The 12,955-nt window shown below is 37.7% G+C and overlaps 1 non-coding gene across 1 annotated transcript; it reads right to left on the bottom strand.

Moving 5' to 3' along the window:
- Positions 1–7,127: 7,127 nt before the first annotated feature.
- On the bottom strand, positions 7,128–7,234 carry LOC141680932 (small nucleolar RNA R71). Its single transcript, XR_012558451.1, has one exon. It is a non-coding gene; the product is annotated as a small nucleolar RNA R71 (small nucleolar RNA).
- Between the last annotated feature and the right edge of the window lie 5,721 nt (positions 7,235–12,955).

Raw genomic sequence — 12,955 nt, 5'->3', positions numbered from 1 at the left:
TCCGAATTTCTAAATTAATTAAATAATTTAGAAATTATTTATAAAAAAAATTTAGATTTTTAAATCTGATTTTTATTTGATTTTCTAGTTTTTTTAAAACTGTTTTTTGATTTTATAAACATATAATTAAATATTAAAATCCCAGAAACACAATTCAGGATTTAATTTAGTGGTTTTAAAGATCAAACCCGGGTCGAACACCGGGTTGAACCCAGGTCGAACCCGTGTCGTGAAGAACAGCCACCGCGGCTGCCCAGAACCCGGCACCAGCGGGGGTTTTTTCCGGCGAGCAAACGACGACCCACAGCTGCGCTTCTGGTTCCGTTCTTCTGGGTTTTTACTCGGTATCACCTCCAGATTCTTTCTCCCCCGTCCTCGTCGTGATTTGGAGCCAGCGAAGCCGAGAAAAGCCGCCGCCCGCGGTGGTTACCGGCGAGCTCGACGTCCGCGAGTTTAATTCGGGGTCAAAACAGAACCGTTCAAATCGATTTAATCGTGGTTTTCACTCAGAATCTTACTAGAAACACAACTACACTAATATCATAGCCGACTAATCCCTAGAACAATTTCTACGATCAATTTATACTAATTTCCGGCCAAATTCCCTTTTGCTTCGTTCGTACACAGAAAATTACAATCCATAGCTTAAAATAAAGCTTAAAGCACAATCAAACCCCTAACAACAGACTAACCTCGGATTCTTGCAACTTCAAAAACGAATTAAAATAAAATTACATAAACTTAAAACTAAGAGCTAACACTTAGAACATTACTTTGATGAAATAAATAGCACAAATCAATTGTAAACAAGCATCTAAAATTATACCAAACATCAACTTCAACCCAGAACCCCACAATCAAAAACCCCCAATTTCAGTACATAAATCCTAAAATACGAATCAAGAATCTAATCAATAAAACACGAAATTTATGCTATGAACAGAAAGTAAAAATCATAAGCTTCCGCCTTTTTTAAAAGATCCCGAACAGTTCCTGTTTACTCACATGAAAGATTTGAGCAACAGAATCACTTTCAAATCGAAGGTTTAATTCTCTGCTTGTTCTTCACCAACACTTGAATTTCTTGATTTTTCTGATTTTTTTATAATTAATTAACTAATAATTAATAGTAATTTAGCTATTTATATTAACTAAAATAATACCCCTAAATAAAATTAAGGGTCCAAATTACACATCTAATAAAAATATTTGGCCCCGATTTTTATAATTTTTGGGTATTAATTATGAATTTTCAAAAATCCAATAAATACAAAATATATGCCAAAAATTCCCAAAAATTGTAAATGATACAAAAATGCAAAGAAAAATGATGTTTGATAATTTTATGATCATATAAAAATAAAAATTTGATTTTTGTGGGGCTTTTGACACCCGAAGGGGTCCGGAAAAGTTGTTTTTCGCGAAAGAGGTAAATTTGTAAAACGTCTAGATGTTCAGAATATCAATGTGGTATAGGTCGTACTTGGAAAAATAGGGCCAATGATTTTGTTTTAAATATGGGCTTTTAAAACACTGTTTGAGCTGTACGGATTTTGATATAAAACCTATAACTTATAATAAAACACTCAATAAATACTTGAAACGCATTCCGATCAAAACGGATAACATGTAGCACATAGAAATTAGGGTTTTATGACTCAACACACTTAATCATATAATAACATACACAAATTATCTTTATTAAGATATAATACAAGCAAAATTTCTCGGTCGTTATAATCTCCCCCCTTAATAGGATTCTGTCCTCAGAATCACACTATGAAAATAACTGAGGGTACTTTTCTAACATATCACTCTCATGCTCCCAGGTTGATTCTTCAACCACAAGATTTCTCCACAAGACTCTTACTAATGGTACAGACTTATTTCTTAAGACTCTCTCTTGCCGATCTAAAATTCTTATCGGCTGTTCTATATACGACAAATCTGCCTGAAGTTCTATCGGCTCATACTCTATTACATGCCTTGTATCAGGGTTATACTTCTTAAGCATTGACACATGAAATATATTATGAATATGCTGCATATGGGGCGGTAAAGCTAACTCGTATGCAACTTTTCCGACTCTCTTCAGAATTTCAAATGAACCGACATATCGGGGCTTTAGCTTGCCTTTGTTGCCAAACCTGGTCAATCCCTTCCATGGTGATATCTTTAGCAGTACATGTTCTCCTTCTTGATAGTCCACATCCCTTCTGGTTAGATCTGCATATTTATGTTGTCGATTTTGTGCTGCTTCGAGTCGCTTCCGAGTAAGTTCTACTTTTCCCTTGGTCTGCTGAATCAGTTCTGGACCTAGAATTTTGCGCTCTCCAACTTCGTCCCAACATGTAGGTGATCTGTATTTTCTTCCATATAAAGTTTCATAAGGTGGCATTCTGATGCTCACATGGTAGCTGTTGTTGTAAGAGAATTCCACTAGCGGTAAATGTTCATCCCAACTGCCTTCAAAATCTATCGCACATACCCGTAACATATCTTTAATTATCTGTATAGTCCTTTCACTTTGCCCGTCCGTCTGAGGATGATAAAAAGTACTCATATTTAGCTTAGTCCCTAGACATTCCTGGAAATATCTCCAAAATCTCGAATTAAAACGGGGATCTCGATCCGATACAAAGGACACAAGTACTCCATGAAGCATCACAATTTCCTTGAGATATAAATGTACTAACTTGTCAAGCGAAAACCTCTCATTGATTGGAAGGAAATGTGCTGACTTTGTTAATCTGTCGATGATAACTCAAATCGCATGGTGATTTGCTCTGGTCCTTGGAAGTCCCGCTACGAAATCCATAACTAAGTGCTTCCATTTCCATTCTGGAATATCTAGTGGTTGTAGTAATCCGCTCGGGCTTTGATGTTCACCTTTGACTCGTTGGTATAACACTTACCGACCCATTCTGCTATCTCTTTCTTCATATCTGGCCACCAAAAGCTTTCCTTCAGATCTCTATACATCTTGGTGCTTCCGGGATGAATTGAATATCTTGAGCTGTGAGCGTCTTGCAAAATTTTCGCTTTCAATTCTGGTACATTAGGTATCCAGATTCTCGAAGCAACTTGAAAAATTCCCTTGTCATCTTTCTCGCTGGTAATTTTTTCTCCTGATAAATTTTCGATTTCGTGATTCATTACTTCCTCCTGACATCTTCTTATCTTTTTCAACAATTCTGGTTGAAAAGTCATTGCGTAAATCATTTCCGTGGAGCTTTCTAGAACACAAACTTCAATTTCCAATTTATCAAATTCTTTGAGCAATTCCTCTGAAGATGTTAACAGGTTCAATCTTTCATTTTGACTCAATGCATCTGCTACCACATTTGCTTTTCCTGGATGATAATTGATTGATATGTTGTAATCTTTGATTAGCTCTAGCCAATGTCGGTGTCTCATGTTGAGTTCTTTCTGCGTGAAAATATACTTCAGACTTTTATGATCCGTGTAGATTTCATATCTTTCGCCGTAAAGGTAATGTCTCCAAAGTTTCAGTGTGGATACAATTGCCGCTAGTTCCAGATCAAGTGTCAGATATTTTTGCTCATGAGGCTTTAGTTGTCTAGAAGCGTATGTGATTATTTTGCCATGCTGCATCAAAACACATCCAAGTCCTTGATAAGAAGCGTCACTGTAAATGACAAAGTCTCCTTGATCATCAGGTAAAACAAGTACGGGTGCGGTTACCAATCGATTCTTCAATTCTTGGAAACTCTCTTCGTATTTCTCATTCTATTCAAACTTTTCATTCTTCCGGGTCAACTTGGTTAGTGGTGTGGTTATCTTTGCAAAATCTTTAACAAATCTTCTGTAATAACCTGCTTACCCCAAGAAACTTCTGACTTCCGTCGGAGTCTTTGGTATTTCCCAGTTTAAAATATCTTCAATCTTTACGGGATCAACTTAAATTCCTTCAACACTGATGATGTGACCTAGAAATTGCACTTCCTTTAACCAAAATTCGCATTTTGAAAACTTCACGTAGAGTTGTTCTTCTTCAATGTTTCCAATGTTATTCTCAGGTGCTCTGCATGTTTTTCTTCAATCTTCGAGTAGATCAAGATGTCATCAATAAATACAATGATAAACTTATCCAAATACTTATTGAACACTCGGTTCATCAAATCCATGAATGGTCTTGGTGCATTGGTTAGTCCAAACTCCATCACAAGAAATTTGTAGTGTCCGTATCTTGTTCGGAACACAATCTTTGGAATATCTTCTACCTTGATCTTCAATTGGTGATAACCCGATCTTAAATCAATTTTCGAAAACCATGCCGCTCCCTTCAGTTGATCAAATAAGTCATCGATTCGGGGCAAAGGATATTTGTTCTTGATAGTTGACTTGTTCCGCTCACGATAATCGATACATAGTCGTATGCTACCGTCCTTCTTCTTCACGAACAACACTGGTGCACCCCATGGGGATACACTGGGCCTTATGATTCCTTTGTCGAGAATATTCTGCAATTGCTTTGCTAACTCTTTCATTTCGACAGGCGCCACTAGATAACGAGCTTTTGAAATTGGTTCAGTTCCTGGTGCTAAATCAATAGTGAACTCGATTTCTCGATCCGGAGGTAGTCCTGGAAGTTCATCTGGAAAGACATCGGGAAACTCACAAACTACAGGAATATCTTCGATCTTCGGACTTTCATTTTTCGTATCCAATACATAGGCTAAATAAGCTTGACATCCTTGACCTAAGAATCACCTCGTTTGCATTATCGTTAAGAATTTCTGCTTCTGCTTTTCGCCTTTAAACGTTACTGTTGCATTCTCCTCGGTTCGTAAATTCACGTTCTTATTTGCGCAATCGATCTGAGCATTATTACTAGCTAACCAATCCATTCCTAAAATAACAACAAATTCTCGTAACTTGAAAGGTATCAAGTCAACTGAGAAATGATGTCCCGCTATTTCAATATCGCAACTTGGACACACTCGATCTACCGCAATCTGATCATCATTTGCTAACTTTATAATTAATATCTCGTCTAACCGTTGGATCTCACAATATAGCTTAGGAATGAATTCTTCAAAAATAAAAGGACCTCATAGCTCCAGAATCAATCAATACTTGAGCATTTACAAAATTCACAGGAAGCGTACCTGTAACCACATTCGGACTCTGCACAACTTCTTTCATTGACATGTTAAAAGTCCTTGACCCGGGCTGATTCTGCTGTGGTGGCGGAGGTAATGATAAAAACCTTAGAATGTGATAAGTGGATTTTATATCTACATGGAACGCTTCATTTCAGGCTTAAGTTGGTGTTTTGGACTCAAGTTATTGGTATTTTTGATATGTTTTTGTGTTTGTGCATTTCAGGCATCGGTTAAAGGAAAAAAAAGATTTTCAAAGAATTATGCAGAAAAAAGATCATAATTGGAATCCTAGGCCATTCTAAAGTTGTATATAATCTCGTTATCTTCTTATCGCCTAATTCTGATGAGCAGAACTCAAGATATGGCCAAAAGAAGATTTGTCAGAAAAAATCCAGAATGTCAGCACGGCCGCACCCCGTTTCTGCCCCAGAATCCTGATTTTAGTCGAAATTGAAGATTTTAAGAGTCCTGGTCATCCTGGAGCCTATATATACCCATAAAAAGACGTTTTCAACACCAAGGAGGCATGGGAGAGCAATAAGAAGACCTAGAGAGCATGAGAAGGATACAAAGAAGAATACTTTTGTTTTCTTTAATATAGTTGATACTTGGATACTCGTTTTCGATTTATTCTTGAACCCTAGCACTCTTATATTGTTTATTATCATGATTTCATTGGAACCCATGGTGACGATGAGTTCGATTATAAACTAATCGTTATCGTGGGGTTCTAACGGATTTATTTATGGATTTCTTTAGTTAATTTATTTCAATATCTTGGTGTGTGGTGATTGATTGATATCCTAGTATTGGTTGTGCGTATTCGTCTTATGTGCGTAGCTAACATATAAGATAGCGTGTTAATCTCTATTGAAGCGAAAGTGAATATAGAGGTTTAGAACTTGTCATGCTAGCATAGGTTCATGTATTTGTTATGCATGATTCGTAGGTAATTTTAACCATCTTACTTGCCCTATGTAATCACGATAGATAACTTGCGCATTAAACTGTTATATTTTCAATTCTTATAGACATATAAGGACTAAGCATAATTGGTTTCTATTCAACCTCTATCTCTTTTGTGGATACTTGGTAGTAGGGTATTCGTACAACGAAAGTTGGCGTTTACTAGTTTCGTATTATCTGATTAATGTCATCACCATTGCATGCTAAGTTTAAGAATAAAAAGGCTATTGAATGAAGTATTTAATGAAGTTAGGATCCCATGTTTATCATATATAGTAATTCAACCTCAATTCTCTTAGTTAATGTTATTTAGTATAATCTCTTAGTTTAATCAAAACCCAATTTGTTATTTATCTTAGCATTGAGCGATAACCATACATTGTTGCATAGGTGCATAAATTGAAATTAACCTAAACCAGTCTCTGTGGGAACGAATCTGATTTATATCTTATACTTCTTGCGAACGTGTATACTTGCGTGAATATTAGTGCGTGTTTTCGCCCTAACAAGTTTTTGGCGTCGCTGCCGGGGACTCGGAGTTATTTTTTAGTTTATGTTCTTGTCATCAGTGGTCGTTAAAGTTCACTGACTCAGACTCTTTTACTTTCACGGTTACTTGTTGTGTTTTAGGTACTCATTACAATGGGAGTTCCAGCAGCACGAACGAAAGCCTTGATGGAATTCTCTCAACCCAAGATCAATGATATTCAATCTAGCATTGTCAGGCCAGCTGTCACAGCTAATTCATTTTAGATCAAGCCTGGCATAATTCAATGGGTGCAGAATTCAATCCAGTTTGGGGGTTCTCCAACGGAAGATCCCAATATGCACATTAGGGATTTTATTGAGATCTGTGACACCTTCAAGTTCAACAATGTTTCTGAAGATGCTGTGAAGCTGAGACTATTCCCACTCTCTTTGAGGGACAAAGCTAAGAGCTGGTTACACTCTCTACCAGCTGGTTCAATTACTACTTGGGAAGATCTTGCTCAAAAAATTCTCACAAAATACTTCCCTATGGCAAAGACAGTTGCAATCAGGAATGCTCTTACTGAATTTGCGCAGCAAACGGGAGAATCTTTGTGTGAAGCTTGGGAGCGCTACAAGGAGATGCTTAGGAAGTGTCCTCATCATGGAATGCCTGATTGGATGATCATCAATTGCTTCTATGATAGTTTGGGAGCACATTCAAGACCCATGCTCGATACAGCATCAGGTGGAGCATTATGGGCAAAGAGCTATGAGGAAGCTTATGATCTAATTGAACTGATGGCTGCTAATGAATATCAGTATCCAACCCAGAGATTGCCACAGGGCAAGGTAGCAGGAGTTCTTGAAGTGGATATAGCTACGGCTATCACTACTCAACTAAAGGCGTTGTCTATAAAGATCGATTCTCTGGCTAACTATTGTGTTAATCAGATAACCAGAGTTTGTGAGCTGTGTGCAGGTTCGCATGCGACGGAGCAACGCGCTATATCTAGTGAATCAGCTCAGTTTGTGAGCAACTTTCAGAGATCGCGGCAACCAGTTCCAGAAACTTATCATCCTAACAACTGAAATCATCCTAACTTCAGCTGGAGCAACAATCAGAATATGATGCAACAGCCGTTCCAGCAGTTTGGAAATAAGCTATTCAACCTTCCTGGTTTTCAGCAACAAATTACACCAAGAAAATAACTCCAACTTCAACAACAAACTCATGGTGCATGTCTATCTTCGAATGAAAATTTTGAATTGGAGGAGTTGCAGCTTATGTGCAAAAAGCAGGCTCTTATATACCAAAGCCAGGCTGTTTCTAACAAGACTCTAGAGAACCAAATAGGGAAAATTGCTAATTTCTTATTGAATCGACCACCGGGAATGCTTTCTAGTGATACAGAAACTAATCTAAGCAAGAGGGAAGTTGAAGAACAGGTGAACGCCATCACCTTAAGGTCTGGAAAGGTCGCAAGCCCCCAAATTCAGCAAGACGAAGAGCCTGAAAAATCTCAAGTTTCAGAAAATGCAGTTGTGGCTGAAGAAGAAGTGTAGAAGGAAGTATAGATGGAACCAAGGAAGACTACTGTGGAACACACTCCTCTTGAGGGTAATATAGGGGAGAAACAGATCTATCCTCCACCTCCTTTTCCTAAGAGGCTGTAGAAGAAAAAGCTGGATAAGCAGTTTCAGAAGTTTCTGGAGGTGTTCAAGAAACTTCATATCAACATACCTTTCGCTGAAGCTCTTGAACAGATGCCTAGCTATGCGAGGTTTATGAAAGGTATTCTCTCTCGGAAAGTGAAGCTCGATGACTTAAAGACCGTTGCTCTAACGGAGGAATGCAGTGCTATGTTGCAACCGAAGTTGCCTCCGAAGCTTAAAGATCCTGGAAGCTTCACTATTCCTTGCACCATCGGAAACTTGTCGTTTGACAAATGTTTATATAATTTAAGAGCTAGCATCAATCGGATGCCCTTATCTATCTTCAAGAAGCTTGGTCTCCCTGATCTGAAACTAACATACATGTCATTGCAACTAGCTGACCGTTCTATCGCTTATCCACGAGGTATAGTGGACGATGTCTTGGTCAAGGTGGATAAACTCATCTTCCCTGCTGACTTTGTAATTCTTGATTTTGAGGAAGATAAGAAGATTCCCATTATCTTGGGAAGACCATTTTTGGCTACAAGCTGAACTATGATCGATGTGCAAAAAGGAGAGCTTACGATGAAGGTTTACGATTAGAAGGTCACTTTTAATGTGTTCAAGGAAATAAAGTTACCCACAGCTAAAGAGGAGTGCTTTAAAGTAGAGTGGGTCGACTATGTAGTAAATTCAAAACTTGAGTAATTGCCAAAGTCATATACCTTAGAGAGATCCTTAATGAGGAAATCAGTTATTGATGACAAAGAAGGGACAGAGCAACTGCAGTATTTGAATGCACCTCCGTGGAAGAGGAAGTTGGATATACCATTCAATTTTCTTGGGTTAGGAGAGCTGAAAATTTCTCAGGAGCGTCTCGAGCCATCTATTGAAGATGCTCCCATACTTGAGCTCAACCCACTACTAGATCACTTGAGTTATGCATTTTTAGGTGCATCCCATGACAAGGGCTTGGGATATATTTTTGATGATGTAGAGGGTAGCCGAACGGATCCTCCAGTGCCTACAGAGGGTTCTTCTCATGTACAGCAGGAAGTTGATAGGACTGGTGTTGGTGATGGGAAGTACATGCGATTGACTAGGCGTTTGGAGGCCATACACGACATTCACCGTCATTTTGCTGCGGATTTGACACATGCTTTGGGCACTATTTTCCGAGCCACTGGTGTCGAGGTTGATTGGCCACCTGATCCTCCACCCGAGGAGGGTGATCCTTCTGACAACTAGGTATTCCTGAAATACTTATTATTACCTTCAATGAGGATATTGAAAATTTTAAGTGGGGGTGATAATGTAAGGATTAGTTTGTGTGTGTCCATATAGTTCATATAGATTCATGTTGCATGTTTAGTTGTATTTCATTCATATTTTTGCATGATTGTTCATACAGGACATATTTGTTTATTTTTATGTAATTTCATATAGTTGCATTTGCATGCATATTTAGCATGATCCCTTAAGATGAACTATTTCTGATTGATTGGTTGATGTTGATGTGAGTGTAGTGATGACGAATAGAGGGAGGTTTAAGTCCTAATGAATTGATTTGCATGCTACAAACAAATATTTTCACAAAGTCTTATAGGGTTGCTTTTGATCTAGATCATGATCATACTTGTTTAGTTGTTGAGATTTAATCACTTGTTTATATCTAGAATTTTTGATATTCTCGTAATGACAAAAGAACACTGAATTTTTAAACTAGAGAAAAGCTTGGATTTCATTGCTAGTTGTTGTAAGGCTAGGTGTCAAATGGATAGTAGTCGGCTCATAGTTTTATGAGTAGTCTAGGGTTGAATGAGATGAAGCGAAACACACTCATTCAGAAATTGTTGAAAAAAAAAGAAAAGAAAAAAAAAGAAAAAAGAAAAAAAGAAAAGAAAAAAAAAATATGTGTTATGCATAATTGATCAAGAGTGAGCTCTTTAATACTCGAGTTATTAAGTTTTAGGGGACTTTGTGCCTAGTGACCTAAGGCTTTTATAGTTTGGGATCCGCTAACCTAACACTCGCTACATTGGTATTATTGTATAAGTATTTTGTGGACCTCATTCATTGCACGATCAAGTAAGCATCTTTGTTATGTGTTCAATAATAGTATGAAGCCTTGTATAACTCTAGTAGAAAGGAGGTGCTCTGAGTCATTATGCGTATAACATTTATTCTAGTTATAAACTTGTGATTGTTTTGATGAAAGATAAGTTATGGTTATTGATCTGGTATCGAAAGTATATTTGTTAAGCATCCCACACACGCACGATTTTGAGTCCTTACATTCTTAGAGGCATTAGCTTGTTGGTTGGTTATGGTTATTCTGAGGGGACCAATTGCATTATCATTTAGTTGCATTCACGTAGTTTTATTCATGCATTAGGTTTATTTTGTAGTTTTGAGTCTGTTTATACTTGAGGACAAGCATCGATTGAAGTTTGGGGGTGTGATAAGTGGATTTTATATCTACTTAGAACGCTTCATTTCAGGCTTAAGTTGGTGTTTTGGACTTAAGTTGTTGGTATTTTTGATGTGTTTTTGTGTTTGTGCATTTCAGGCATCAGTTAAAGGAAGAAAGAAGCTTTTCAAAGAATTATGCTGAAAAATATCAGAATTGGAAGCCTAGGCCATCCTAAAGTTATAGATAATCTCGTTAGCTTCGTGTGGGCAGTTGAATCTCCTAATTCTGACGAGCAGAACTCAAGATATGGCCAAAAGAAGATTTGTTAGAAAAATTCCAGAATATCAGCGCGGCCCCGGTTTCTGCCCCAGAATCCTGATTTTAGTCGATATTAAAGATTTTAAGAGTCCTGGTCATCCTGGAGCCTATATATATCCATAAAAAGATGTTTTCAACACCAAGGAGGCCTGGGAGAGCAATAAAAAGACCTAGAGAGCACGAGAAGGCTACGAAGAAGAATACTTTTATTTTCTTTAATATAGTTGATACTTGGATGCTCGTTTTCGATTTATTCTTGAACCTAGCACTCTTATATTATTTATTATCATGCTTTCATTGGAACCGATGGTGACGATGTTCGATTAGGAACTAATTGTTATCGTGGGGTTCTAACGGATTTACTTATGGATTTCTTTAGTTAATTTGTTTCAATATCTTAGTGTGTGGTGATTGATTGATATCCTAGTATTGGTTATGCGTATTCGTCTTATGTGCGTAGCTAACATATAAGATAGCGTGTTAATCTCTATTGAAGCGAAAGTGAATATAGAGGTTTAGAACTTTCCATGCTAGCATAGGTTCATATATTTGTTATGCATGATTCATAGGTAATTTTAACCATCTTACTTGCCCTATGTAATCACGATAGATAACTTGCACATTAAATAGTTATGTTTTCAATTCTTATAGACATATAAGGACTAAGCATAATTGGTGTCTATTCAACTTCTATCCCTTTTATGGATGCTTGGTAGTAGGGTATTCGTACAACGAAAGTTGGCATTTACTAGTTTTGTGTTATCTGATTAGTGTCATCACCATTGCATGCTAAGGTTAAGAACAAAAAGGCTATTGAATGAAGTATTTAATGAAGTTAGGATCCCATGTTTGTCATATATAGTAATTCAACTTCAATTTTCTTAGTTAATGTTATTTAGTATAATCTCTTAGTTTAATCAAAACCCAATTTGTTATTTGTCTTAGAATTGAGCGATAACCATACATTGTTGCATAGGTGCATAAATTGAACTTAACTTAAACCAGTCTCTGTGGGAACGAATCTGATTTTTATCTTATACTACTTGCGAACGCGTATACTTGCATGAATATTAGCGCATGTTTTCGCCCTAACAGAATGTTGGCGGCCATTGCTGCTCCTCTACAGTCCTTGGAGATGTGTCATTTTCTTCCGCATTGGAAACAAGTGACTTATGCCTTCCCTATCGGACATTCCCCAAAGTAGTGTCCCTTCTGCTTGAACTTGAAGCATGTGATATTTGCCTTGTTACAAATCCCAGTATGCTTTTTCCCACATGTTCTGCAATTAGGTATTGGTGGTCGGATAAGTCTTTGTTAATTTGGGGCTGGGAGTCGGTTACTCGTCCTCTGGTTTCCCTGCTCTGTCCTTCTAAAATTCACATTTCCCTGGGCTTGAAACCCAGGCCTTCTATTGGAGCGGTTTTGAAAACTTCCTGGTCCCTTTTCCTTTTGAGACGCTTCACTTTCTCCCTCGATAATCATGGCCTTCTGAACTACGGCTATATAGGTCATCAGTTCGAACACTGCTACTCTGCTATGAATCCACGGCTTCAATCCCTGCTGAAACCTCTTGGCTCACTTTTCATCAGTATCTACCTGCTCAGGAACAAACCTAGCCAATTCAAAGAACTTGGCTTCATAGTCTGTGACCGACAAATTTCCCAACTTCAACTCCAAAAAACTTGATTTCCATTTGATTCTTCATGTAACGAGGAAAATACTTCTCCAGAAAAAGATTGGTAAATCTATCCCAATTCACTACACATTCTCCTTCCAGTGCTTTCTTAGATTCCCACCAGTAATTGGCCTCTCCCTTCAAGAAGTAACTAGTAAAATCCGTCTTTTGATTTTCTTCAACTTGAACCAATGTAAAAGCCTTCTCCATTTCTTTTAACCAGGCTCTTGCCTTAGTAGGATCCGCCGACCCTTCGAATTCCGGAGGCTTCACCGAGTGGAACTGCTTCAAGGTAATTACCGGTACTACTGGTGGTGCTTGTTGTTCTAG

The sequence above is a fragment of the Apium graveolens genome, chromosome 1 (assembly GCF_009905375.1).
Source record: "Apium graveolens cultivar Ventura chromosome 1, ASM990537v1, whole genome shotgun sequence".
NCBI classification, from domain to species: Eukaryota; Viridiplantae; Streptophyta; class Magnoliopsida; order Apiales; family Apiaceae; genus Apium; species Apium graveolens.
Note: the sequence above shows the minus strand (reverse complement) of the source record. Positions and strands in the feature narration are given on the sequence as shown.